Genomic DNA, 12,390 nt, shown 5'->3' with positions numbered 1-12,390 from the left:
TTTGATTTTGAGTGACCTTATTATTTGTTTCACCTCTGTTTCCGTGACTGTTTGAAGGAACATAGACTTAACACTAGCATTTAAATAATTTGGTAGGCACGCAGGTCCATCGTCATACTGATTTTCGATTAACTGCTTTGCTATATTAGTAAAGTACATGTTTAACTTTACAGCTACCTGTTTTGGATCTGAGTGTGTGTTATTTTCAATTGGAGGAGAGATATTTTGTAAAGTTGACTGTTCTGTACCAGTTTCTGCTCTAATAACCTTCCATACAGCTTTCATTTTATTGTTTGCATTTGAGAAGTACTCATCATTTTTTTCGTTTTTTGGCTTCTTTTATTACCTTGCTGGATATTTGGTTGTATTTTTTCACATAATTTCTGAATTCTGGAGTAGTATTTCTGTGCTTAATAAGACAGTGAAGTATTTTTTTCTTTCTACTGGAAGTTATAATGCCTTTCGTTAGCCAACATTTATTTTTTACTATCTTAATCCTCCTTTTTTTCACTGGAAACGCTATATGAAAGTAGTGAGGGTATATATTATGGAAACTGTCGAACATGATGCTATTTACTTCAGTTTTACTAAAGACATCGTCCCATGTTTCCCCTGACAGCATAAAATTAAACACTCTAATGTTGTCATCACTGAAGTCTCTTTGTTCCACTATTTTAGCTTTTAGTCCACACTTAGTGTCTGACTTCAGTTCAATAGACAGGAGACGAGCTTCATCGTCACTGTAACCCATATTTATAACATTAGTGCTATAATTTAGGTCACATAGTCTTATAAAAACTTGGTCAACTGCAGTTTTACTATCGGCAGTAATTCTAGTTGGGGAATTGACTGTGTGTTTAAAACCAAAACTATTGACTATATTTAACATTTCATTTCTATAATTTGAATCTTGTAAAACGTCTACAGTTACATCTCCACAAATAACCACTTTCATTCTCTCACTCTTTATAAAATTTAGCAGCCTTTCAAAATTTTTAATGAAAATTTCCCAGTCCCCAGACCTATATAGTGTTACAACCAAAATATTAACATCTGTCAAATCCACAACACACAGCTCAAAGGCTTTGTCTCTTGCCAAGCTCTGATAACTTTCTACTGCAGTAAATTTTAAATAATCTTTTACAGAAATAGCTGCTCCACCACATTTACTATTGCTTCTACAATAATAACTGGCAAGCTTGTAACCCGGAATCATAGTTGACATAATCTGGTCTTTGTCTAACGAGTGTTCAGTTACACATAGAATATGAATTTTTAGTTCAAGATTTACTAATTCAAACAGAAATAACTTATTTTCTGGAGATTGAACATTGTGGTGTAAGAGTTTTAACACGTTAGTATACCTATTAGCAGATGTATTTAACCACGATTGACTGTTTATCTTGCAATTTTCCTTGTTCACTGTTTTTTTTTGTGCGATATTTGAGTCCTTGTCATTTGATGTGAGTGCAGGTAACTCGGACACCGGTGCTGTAGCCTTCTGCTTACGTGTTTCTTGCTTCCTCTTGCTAATAAAAAATCCTTCTGGTGATTTGGCTGCTTTGTGTTCCTAGTAGGTGGTGTTTTTGCAGTTTGATTTTGGGAGGGCACTCTCATTGTTCTGCGACAACACCACAGAAAGTCCTTTTCCTGCATTGCTGCTCTTCTTGACCTTAAAGACATTTTTTGGCTGCCTGTTGCTGCTGTAGCGGGACTTTGAATTTCGCCGCGCTACATTCGTTCCCTCAGATAAAAATATCCCGTCGCAGCGGTATGAGCGCTCGACGGCAGAGAGAAAATACTAAAATTGTTAACTCTTTTTTGTTTTTTATTCCGTTTCAATTGTCTCTTGATAGCGGTAGCTTAAGGCAGGGGTGATCGGATGCTGACGTAAAAACTTAATGGCTAATCTTGATCTGATTGTAATGTGTAGACATTGTGGAAGTCATTAAGAAATTCGGTGGATGGACGCACCAAAGTGAATTAAATTGCATACAGTATCAAGATGATTTTAATTGGTATAAATTAGTGATCCCTGGCCTATTGCAAGATTTCGGAGCAGATTTTTCACGCTTAAATGAAGGAGATTTTTGAAGACGTGGACGCCGCCCGAAAGAAGATAAGTTAACCTGGTAAAGGATGATCTCTCATCTACGCCACTTCCCCCTGTCAGTTACATTCTGTTATACTCTGTTTCTTTTCAATAACTTTTGTAGTGAAAATTTGTTTAACTTTTGCTCAAAAACGCCACAAGGACCACCCCAACAATAGCTTTTCCGAATAACGAAGTCCGATAGCTTTTCTGTAATACAAAGTCCGATTTGCTTTTCATTCTTTCCCTTTTTCACGGTCTCTCTTCTCACATTTATCTTTTTTTATTAACCACTACACTGCTGCTTTTTCAGGTGGTGATCTTGTTTCTGCTGAAGTTTTTGTTTTTAATATTTTATCTGTGACTGTAAAACTGCCATTTGCTTTTGCATCTGTGTTCACTTCACTATTAATTGTGACAGCATCTCCCACAGGTCCTGTTGGGGAAGATAGGCCCACACTGATTTCCACTGACTGCAGTGGTTTAGCTATCTCTGTCGATATTAAGTCTGAGTTTGACAGTGTCCTGTTTTGTACTGATTCGGTTTTTGCAGGAAGTGAGATTGTGGCTTTCTTCACAGCAGTTTCACCTTTTATCTTCCTCAGTATCTCCGAACACATTTCCCTCTTTCCTCTGGTGTTTCTATGGAGACCATGTCTTGGGAAACACTCCCTCACATCACTGTTTATGTCTATAAAGATAGCATTTGGGAAGTTTTTACAGATCTTCCCAAACTTTCTGTTTGTGGCTGTTAACTCCGTCTTTACATATGACTTTGGTATTAAATCATGTCTCAATGGGAGGCTGATCACATAAAAGTTTACAAGAGGTAGTTTTTGTATTTCTTCCTTCAGAGCTCTCGTTGCATGCTCGCTTTCATTATGATACAAGTCATTTGAGCCACCAATTATAACACAGTTACTGCCAGGCGTCACTGTTTTTTCGTAAGATCTTACAACTGCACAGAGAGGTGTTCCAGGCTTAATGATACCGGTTATTTCTGTGTCTGGTTGTATGCTTCTTAGTATATTTACGACACCCCTGCCATGACTATCTGCCAAAACAAACATTTTAGGTTCCTTGTGTGATCTACTTTTGATTTCGATGTTTAATTCTTCGCTGCACATAACTACATGTATTTACACCATGTTCTTAACGTAAAGTGTTTGGGAGTCCACTAGTGTCATTTTCTGGGAGTATGTTTACATCAGGAAATTTCTTTCATTTTTTTCTCGTCGTAATAACAGACGCACTCTTTGTTGTGTTTTCATTTGCATAAATATCTTCTGGTCTTTTGTCTGTATCTAAAACATTGAAACTGTTTTTTAGTGGCACTCGTAATACGTTTTCACTTTGTTTACATCTAGTTCACATAAACCTGGAGGATAGTCGCAGTAAGGATCTAAAATAGCAAGTTTGAAAGTATGCTTTAAAATTCGGTACAAAAAATTAAACAAGATGCAACAATGCGAAAGACGCAATTTGCGGCTGTGATAAAGATGTGTTGCAAGAAGGATATATATGTGTAGCAAGCCGTGGACGATAGATCGACCGAGAAAGTTCCTGGCTGCATTTGAAATGGAAAATTATGAGTACATCACTCCGCACTGTGTACCTAACCCACCACGATTCATATCAGACAACGAAACCTTTATTATTATTGTATTCCTTAGGCACGGATTATTTCATCCGAGCCCTTCAAAAATTGGAAGAAAACGTAGACGCGTCGACGAACAGCAGTAAAAATTTTTTTTTTTTTTTTTTTCTTTATTGTGATTTTAACACCTTATACAAAGGCGGGCTGGCAGCAACACAATACGCCGCTCTTCAGCCTTGAGTGTTACAACAAGTAGTACAGAAAGGTGGCACAGAGTAGACAGTAATAACGGTGGGCAAAAAAAATGTAGACACTAAAAATCGAAAAGACATGTAGCCGTTCACGCTGGACGAGAAACATCACTAACACTGGGCGACACGATGCACAGAACATGGATGATGGCGACGGCACGTGAACGGTGGGGGCGTGACGGCGAACAACACTACACACAAACGAAGGCACACACACGAAACACTGACGGCGATGATCTCCGGCGCGCGAATGTTCACTGAGCGTGTACGAGTCCGGGGACCTGCCAAGAGAGGAGGTGGAGGAGGAGGAATGGGAAGGGGAATGGGAGAGGGGGGAGCAGAGATGCCATGGGCAAAGGAGAGAGGGGGAGGGAGGAAGGGGGAGGGGAAGCCCGGTGGAGAGGGGAGGAGGGAGGGGGGATAGGAAAGAGGAGGGAAGGGAAGGGAGGGAGGGAGGGTGCCTAAAGGAGAGGACATAGGAGGTAGGGGGGGAGGATCAAAGTTGATAAGAGGGGTAGATGGAGGGGACAAGGACATCATCAGGGAGGGGGAGCTGGCGGAAGCCACCTTGGGAGAGGGTAAGGAGGGTGGAGAGATGGAGACCGAGTGGGACGTGGGAATACAGGCGCGGCAGCGGGCGGGGATGAGAGAGGATCGGGGAAACGAGCGGGTGAGGAGGATCAAGTTTACGTGAGGTGTACAGGATACGTATCCTTTCAAGGAAAAGGAGGAGGTGGGGGAAGGGGATGAGATCATACAGGATCCGCGTGGGGGAGGGGAGACGGATGCGATAGGCAAGGCGGAGAGCATGGCGTTCAAGGATTTGAAGGGATTTATAGAAGGTAGGGGGGGGCGGAGATCCAGGCTGGATGGGCGTAACAAAGGATAGGGCGGATGAGGGATTTATAGGTGTGGAGGATTGTGGAGGGGTCCAGACCCCACGTGCGGCCAGAAAGGAGCTTGAGGAGACGGAGTCGGGAACGTGCCTTGGCTTGGATTGTCTGGAGATGGGGAGTCCAGGAGAGGCGACGGTCGAGGGTGACGCCAAGGTACTTAAGGGTGGGAGTGAGGGCGATAGGACGGCCATAGATGGTGAGATAGAAATCAAGGAGGCGGAAGGAAGGGGTGGTTTTGCCTACAATGATCGCCTGGGTTTTGGAGGGATTGACCTTGAGCAACCACTGGTTGCACCAAGCGGTGAACCGGTCAAGATGGGATTGGAGAAGGCGTTGGGAGCGCTGTAGGGTGGGGGCAAGGGCAAGGAGGGCGGTGTCATCGGCAAATTGGAGAAGGTGGACGGGGGGTGACGGCGGCGGCATGTCCGCCGTGTACAACAGGTACAGAAGGGGGGAGAGGACGGAGCCTTGGGGCACACCGGCGGAGGGGAAAAAGGTGTAGGAATCGGTGTTATGGATGGTGACATAGGAACGACGGCGGGAGAGAAAGGAGCCGATCAGACGGACGTAGTTAATGGGAAGGGCGAAGGTTTGGAGCTTGAAGAGGAGACCGGAATGCCATACGCGGTCATATGCACGTTCGAGGTCCAGGGAGAGGAAGATTGCGGAGCGGCGGGAATTAAGCTGTTCGGAAAGGAGATGAGTGAGGTGAAGGAGAAGGTCGTCGGAAGAGAAGGACGGCCGAAAGCCACACTGCGTGACGGGAAGGAGGCGGTGCTGGCGGAGATGCTGGTGGATGCGACGGGTGAGGATAGATTCCAGGACCTTGCTGAAGACCGAGGTAAGGCTGATGGGACGGTAGGAGGAGACGGCGGATGGCGGTTTGCCAGGTTTAAGGAACATGAGGATACGGGAGGTTTTCCACAGGTCGGGGTAGTAACCGGTGGACAGGACTACATTGTAGAGCCTGGCCAGGGTAGAGAGGAAAGAGACAGGAGCTTCACGAAGGTGAAGGTAGGTGACACGATCGTGACCAGGAGCGGTGTTGCGTTTGGTGCGGAGTGTAACAATGAGATCCTGTGTAGTGATAGGGGCATTGAGTTCCGTGTGTGTAATGTTGTCCAAGTACTGGAAACCAGGAGCGAGGGGAGGGACAGAGGTGTCAGTTCGATCGCGGATATCCGGGAAGAGGGAGTAATCGAACTGGGGATCGTCGGGGATGGAGAAGACATCGGAGAGGTAGGAGGCAAAGTGATTGGCCTTACTAAGGGTGTCAGGGAAGGGGTGATTATCGTGGAGAAGAGGGTAGTAGGGGGAGGGTTTAGTTCCGGTAAGGCGACGGAAGGCCGACCAGAACTTGGACGAGTTGATTGGTAGGGTAGCATTTAAACGGGTGCATGTCTGTCGCCAGTCCCGGCGTTTCTTAGCCGCGAGCAAATTACGAACGTGTCGCTGGAGTTGCCGGTGGCGTCGTAGTGTGTCCGGGTCACGCGTGCGGAGGAAGGCACGGTAGAGACGACGGGATTCACGGAGGAGGAGAACGGCCTGTGGGGGTAAGGTAGGACGGTGGGGGTGGATGGCGACAGTAGGAACGTGGGCCTCCACGGCCTCAGACAAGGTCTGCTGGAGAAAGGAGGCGGCATGGGTGACATCGTCAGGGTGGTGGTAGGTGAGAGGGTGGCTATCGACCTGGGTGGAAAGGGTATCCCGGTAGGCATTCCAGTCGGCTCGGGAATAGTCGTGGACATACTTAGGGGGAGGGTCAGTACGAGGGTCGGGGCGAGGGCGACGACCGTCTGAAACGGTGCGGAGGACAGGGAGATGGTCGCTACCAATAGGCTCCAGGACATCCACCGTTATGCGGCCAAGGAGGTTGGGGGAGGAGAGGATAACATCAGGAGTGGAGTTGGATTCAGGACGGGTATGCCCGGGGATGGGGACGAGGTCACCTTGAAGGGTGGAGAGGAACCGATGCCATCGCCGTAACTGGGCAGCGGAACGACTATGGATGTTGAGGTCGGCGGCGATCACGTAGGAGGAAAAGGTACGATCGACGTGGGAGAGGAAATCGAAGGGAATAGGAGCGTTGGGGCGGACATAGATGGTGGCGCAGGTAACAGTAAGGCCGGGGAAGAAGAGACTAAGGATCAGGTGTTCGGTGGGGTCGGGAAGGAGAGTTTGGAGCCGAACGGGGATCTGGCGGTGGTGACCAATGGCAACTCCGCCACGCGCAATTGGGAGGGGATTATCGGAGCGGTGGAGGAGGTAGGGCGAAGTGTGAATGGTGTGGTGGGGTTGGAGGAAGGTTTCATTAAGGAGGAAGGCATCCACGCGGTGGGTGGCAAGGGTGTGCAGGAAGAGGTTCCTGTTGGCGGGTAGGGAGCGGATGTTGTTGAAAAGGATACGTTGCTGTCGCGCCATGATAGGGATTTAGACGAGGGTGTCGAGGCGGGAGAAGGTGAAATGGGCCTGGTTGTTGGAGTAGGTGGCATACATCTTGAGTTGGAATATGGAACGGGCGGCGAGGGAGATCTGTTGGAGGGTGTGTGGGCGCTGAAAGGGATGAACATTCTGGAGGACGATGGTAAGGAACCTGATGATGTCCTCAGCGGTGGGGGGGGGGGGGACGAAGGGAATTGCCAGGAGGGGTGGGGGCGTCCAGGGGACGGACAGGGACGGTGAGTTCAGGAGTGGTTGGAGGGGGTCGGGCTTTACACTTTTGGGAGTAGGTGGGATGGGGGAGATTGCAGGTATTGCAGGAAGGAGGGGATTGGAGGTTAGGGCACTGCCTGAGGAAGTGCGCTTGCCGACAATGCGGGCAGGTGGGGGCCTCGCGGCACTCAGCTGTGGGGTGCGCATTATAGCGCAGACACCTCTGGCAGCGCAGGGATTGAGAAGGGGAACGGGAGGGGTCGACCTTGTACCGCTGGTTAAAAAGGAGGGCACCCTCCTTCAGGAGACGGTCAATGGAAGGGGCGTGCTCAGAAAAAACCCGCATAAGGCGGGTGGGGCCGGCAGCGTTATGTATGCGGCGAACCGCACGCACCTCCAAATGGGGATGTGCCTGGAGCTCCGCCAACACGTCCTCCTCCGTGATCACTGGACTAAGCCGAGTGATCACGGCGGTGAGAGTTGGCGGGCGACGCGGAGGTTGGGGTTGGCGGGGGAGAGGTGGTGAAGGAGCTGGGGTGAGAGAGGCATGAGGGCCAAAGCGGGTGACAGGGATGCGGGAAAGGAGGTAGGTGTGGAGGGTTGGGCTGGGGGAGGAGATGAGGACCGAATTGCGGCGAGGAGTGAGGAGGGAGATGGGGGCACCAGGACAATGCTGGCGAAGGAAGAGGGTGAGGTTCCGGGCTTCAAGGAGAGAGGGATCAGGACGGGAGAGGAGGTAGCGGTAGGAGGAAGGGAGAGAGGAGGAGGATGAGGGGGCAGGGACAGGCGGGGAGACTTCCATGGCATCATGGGTGGGGGAAGGAGGACGAGGCGCAGCCTTTTTGGAAGCAGAGGAAGCAGGAGTGCCACAGGGGCGCTTGACGGCGGAGGAGGAGGTGTGGGGGACGGGAACAACGGGAAGGTGGCGGGGAGGGGCAGGTCCCGGGGCTGGAGTCGGCGCCGGAGATGGTGACGGTGACGGTGAAGGCGAAGGCGACGGCGGCGATGACGATGATGGTGGCAGTGGCGGCGGTGATGGCGAAGGTGACGGGGAGAGCTGGGCGTGGGCAGTGGCCCGACGGGCCACCACCCGAGCCGGAGCTGCAGTGACAGGCTGGGGGAGAGGGGGGAAGGGATCAGAACGAGAGGAGCGGGAGGAAGAAGCGGCAGAGGGGGCGACAAAGATAGAGGGTGAAGGGAGAGTGAGGAGAGGCGGAATGGAAGGAGGGGGGTGGGACTGGGCACACCAAGTTATAGTGGTGGAGGCGGCGGAAGGGGAGGTATAGACAATGGCGGTGGTGGTAGTAGTGACAGTGGGGGTGGGGGCGGACATGACGGGAGAGAGAAACAAGAACGAACAGAACGAAGAGCAAAGGACAGAAACTGGGGACAGACAAAGACAAAGACGAAGACGGCCGGGAGAGAGAAACAAGAACGAACAGAACGAAGAGGAAAGGACAGAAACTGGGGACAGACAAAGACAAAGACGAAGACGGCCGTAGACCAGGGTCAGGACGGCGGCGACCGGGCGGCACCGGCAGGCGGCGACCAGGCGGGGGCGGCGAGCCCCGGCAGGCGGCGAGGACCGGAAGGCGGCGACCAAGCGGCGGCGGCGTCGGCGGCGAGCACCGGCAGGCAGTATGGACGGCAAGCAGACGACACGGCAGGGAACTTCCACGTCGAAGGTGCACCCTGAGAGTAGCCCAGGCAGTGAAACTCTTCGATGAAGAAGAGAGGGAATCCAACCCTCGAATGTCGCAGTCAAAATTGCGACGTTGTCATATCTAAAGAGCACATTACCACGAAACTTTATGGGTATGAAGTACATCCTTTATAGATAATTAAAAGACATGGGGGCTTATTGCTATTTTGTTAGCAAACTAGAAATAACTAAATGATATACCTGCGATGATGTTTGTTACTTCCAATATTTTCCTGCTAAACTTGTTAATGCGAAGTAAAATAAACAGCGCTCGAATACTGCAGTGTTGCTCGGTGTTGCCAACAGATGTCAGCTCAAGACGCTGCCTCAAGATACGGCTTTGCTTTTAGCCCCGTCTCTAATCGCCATATACAGTTCGTGACTGGCAGAAAACGAGTCGCATTGGCGGTGTACGGTTAGGTTCGTTTAAGCATTCGTGGCGACCACACGTGCATGCGCAGAGCTGAGGCGAAATTTACAGAAAGCTACTGTTTGGCAAATTACGGACTGGCAGCACACCGTTTATTTATTTATTTTTTTTTTTATGGTTGTAGCTTCTCACATGGCTTTTTCTTGATACCTACAGAAGGGATCCATACTCGGGGTCAGGTCCCCCGTCCAATAGCTGTCAGGGGAAGAATTAAAAATATAGCGCAGTCAGGTGCATTTCTTTCAAGAAAATGATTTAAAAGTCGGTATTATGCAGGTTTATTAACAGAACAGTAACTGGAACTTTTTATGGCTTCTTAGAAGTCACCGTCTATCTTCCAGGATATTAAAAATATTCCATACGCCAAGGTGTAGAGCCCTGCTCTCCCACCAAACTGTCATATGGCCTCTGTTATCCCTAGAAAAGAATACAAAGCGCCAGTTCTACAGTTTCCCAGCTTCTCAAATAACCTTGTTCATTTTTTATGCAGTTTAAAATGGCCATGTAATAGCTTATTGTTCTTAGTTCTGGTACACATGAGTAACTGTTTTTTTTTTTTTTCTAGAATTTCGTATTCCTTCTTGCTAGCTTTTTGCAGTGTTGCATGTATATGAACCTGACCGGAATTGCTACATAAGAGAACTGCACAGTAAGAATTTAAAGAAAAAGGCTACGTTAAAGTCAGCAAAAAGCAAAATACTAGTGTAGCCTGAGCAGTAGAGCAGGCAATGAGTAGGAAGAAGAAACAGGCAATGATCGGATACAGGATTAATAGTGTCCTGCTTGACACAGTCAAGTTGTTTAAATATCTGGGCGTAAAACGATATGGAATGGAACGAGCGTGTTAGATGTGGTAGGCAAGGCGACTGGCCGACTTTGGTCGATTGGGAGAATTTTAGGAGAGTGTGGTTCATCTACAAAGGAGACCGCATATAGGACACTGGTGCGACCAGTTCTCGAGTACTGCTCGAGCGTCCGTCATCAGATTAAAATTTTAAACTGTACCCAAGAGCGAAGAGCAACGCCGCGGCCTGGCTACAGGGACACACTGCCTACGCTGTTTTTGATTTAACAACAGAGTGAAAAGTATTTAAACCGACAAACTCTGGGAGGTTGTAGGGGACATCGAAACAAATATTTTTCCCTAATGTCATTTTTTCCTATCAGGATTATTTAAATCGGTGGAGGCCGTATTATACTCTTCAGTTGTTAGAGGCGGTATTACGATCTTCAGTTGTTACAGGGCGTATTACGCTCTTCAGTTGTAGGCAACTGCTGTCCACCAGTGTAGTAGTGCATTGTCTCTGTTTACTAATGGAGCGATACACCTGGAGTGAGTACATTGTTACGGTTGGTGCGTACTACGTAGCGCACCACAACGGACGAGCTGCACAGCGGGTTTATCAACAACAATATCCTAATCGCCGTATCCCGCATCATACGACCTTTGCTGCTGTGTACCGACGTCTGCGTGAGACCGGGTCACTTAGCAGATTACCTGGACAGGGACGCCGTCGCACGGTAAGAACGCTGCAAGTTGAGGAAGCTGTCTTGCAGCATGTGGAGCGGGATCATTCAATCCACACTCGTGCAATTGCACGTAACACGGGGACAAATCAGACCAATGTAAGAACAGTCCTTCGAGAGCAATTGTTACGTCCATTTCACTTACAGCGTGTCCACGACCTGGAACCAGCTGATTATCCACCCAGAGCACAGTTTTCGCAGTGGTATCTGGAACAGTGTGAAATGCGTCATACATTTCCATCCTCTGTGTTGTTTACCGATGAAGCAACGTTCGAGAGTGATGTAGTCTTCAAGATGCACAATTCGCATGTTTGGAGTGAGGATAACCCACATGCCACAGTTACTAGCGCTCATCAAGTGCGGTTCTTCGTTAATGTGTGGGTCGGTGTTGTTGGGGATTGTTTAATTGGGCCGCATCTGCTACCTAGTTGTTGTCTCTTGGTCATAAAAAATGGAAAAGTGTTTGTTGGTTTAATTAATTTGACGCCAGAGAAATCTTCCTCTACTGCCTTAAATACTCCTCGTATGAAAAAATGACTTTAGGGAAAAATATTTGTTTTGATGTCTCTTACAACCTCCCAGAGTTTGTCGGTTTAAATACTTTTCATCCTGTATGGACTACCTGTGGGAAGGTCATCAACGGCTGAACCATTCACCGAAGTACAGCAAACGTTTTCCAAACAGTTTATCTGTTGCGTTATTGTATGTTTATCTGTTGCGTTACTGTATGTTCATCAGAGGATGTTCCAGTTACAGTGATATCCTTGCTAGAAATACCCATTTATTTCCCTTTTTCATTAGATTTTTCCATTTTCTTTTGCTTTTTTAAATGATACACTTTTTTAAATTGTTTAAAATTCACAACTAATTAGACTCGGCCACTGTTTCTATGTTTCGATACAGTGTATCGATACGTGGAACTGTTTCAGTGTTTCGGAACGGCTGTGGTTCACTGTTTCGAAACAGTGGTGTTTCATTCCGCCCCTGTCTCGGATAACCGGACCAGATTCGATCTCGAGCCAGACACAGAAACTGTATCGTTGTTTCAAAATAAGGCTGTTTCAGTCCACTTGTGCTTGGAAAGGACTAATTGTATCGAAACAGTGATGTTTCATTCCGCTCTGTGTCGGGCGAGATTCGGGCTCGGCACAGGTACTCAAACACAACATACCACTTCGTGAAACACTTTCAAGAGTGTCGAAATCTTTTTGACAAGCAATAGCATGAAGCTTAAGATATCCGA

This window comes from Schistocerca piceifrons, chromosome 11 (assembly GCF_021461385.2).
Source record: "Schistocerca piceifrons isolate TAMUIC-IGC-003096 chromosome 11, iqSchPice1.1, whole genome shotgun sequence".
NCBI classification, from domain to species: domain Eukaryota; kingdom Metazoa; phylum Arthropoda; class Insecta; order Orthoptera; family Acrididae; genus Schistocerca; species Schistocerca piceifrons.
This window is presented reverse-complemented; position numbering follows the sequence as displayed.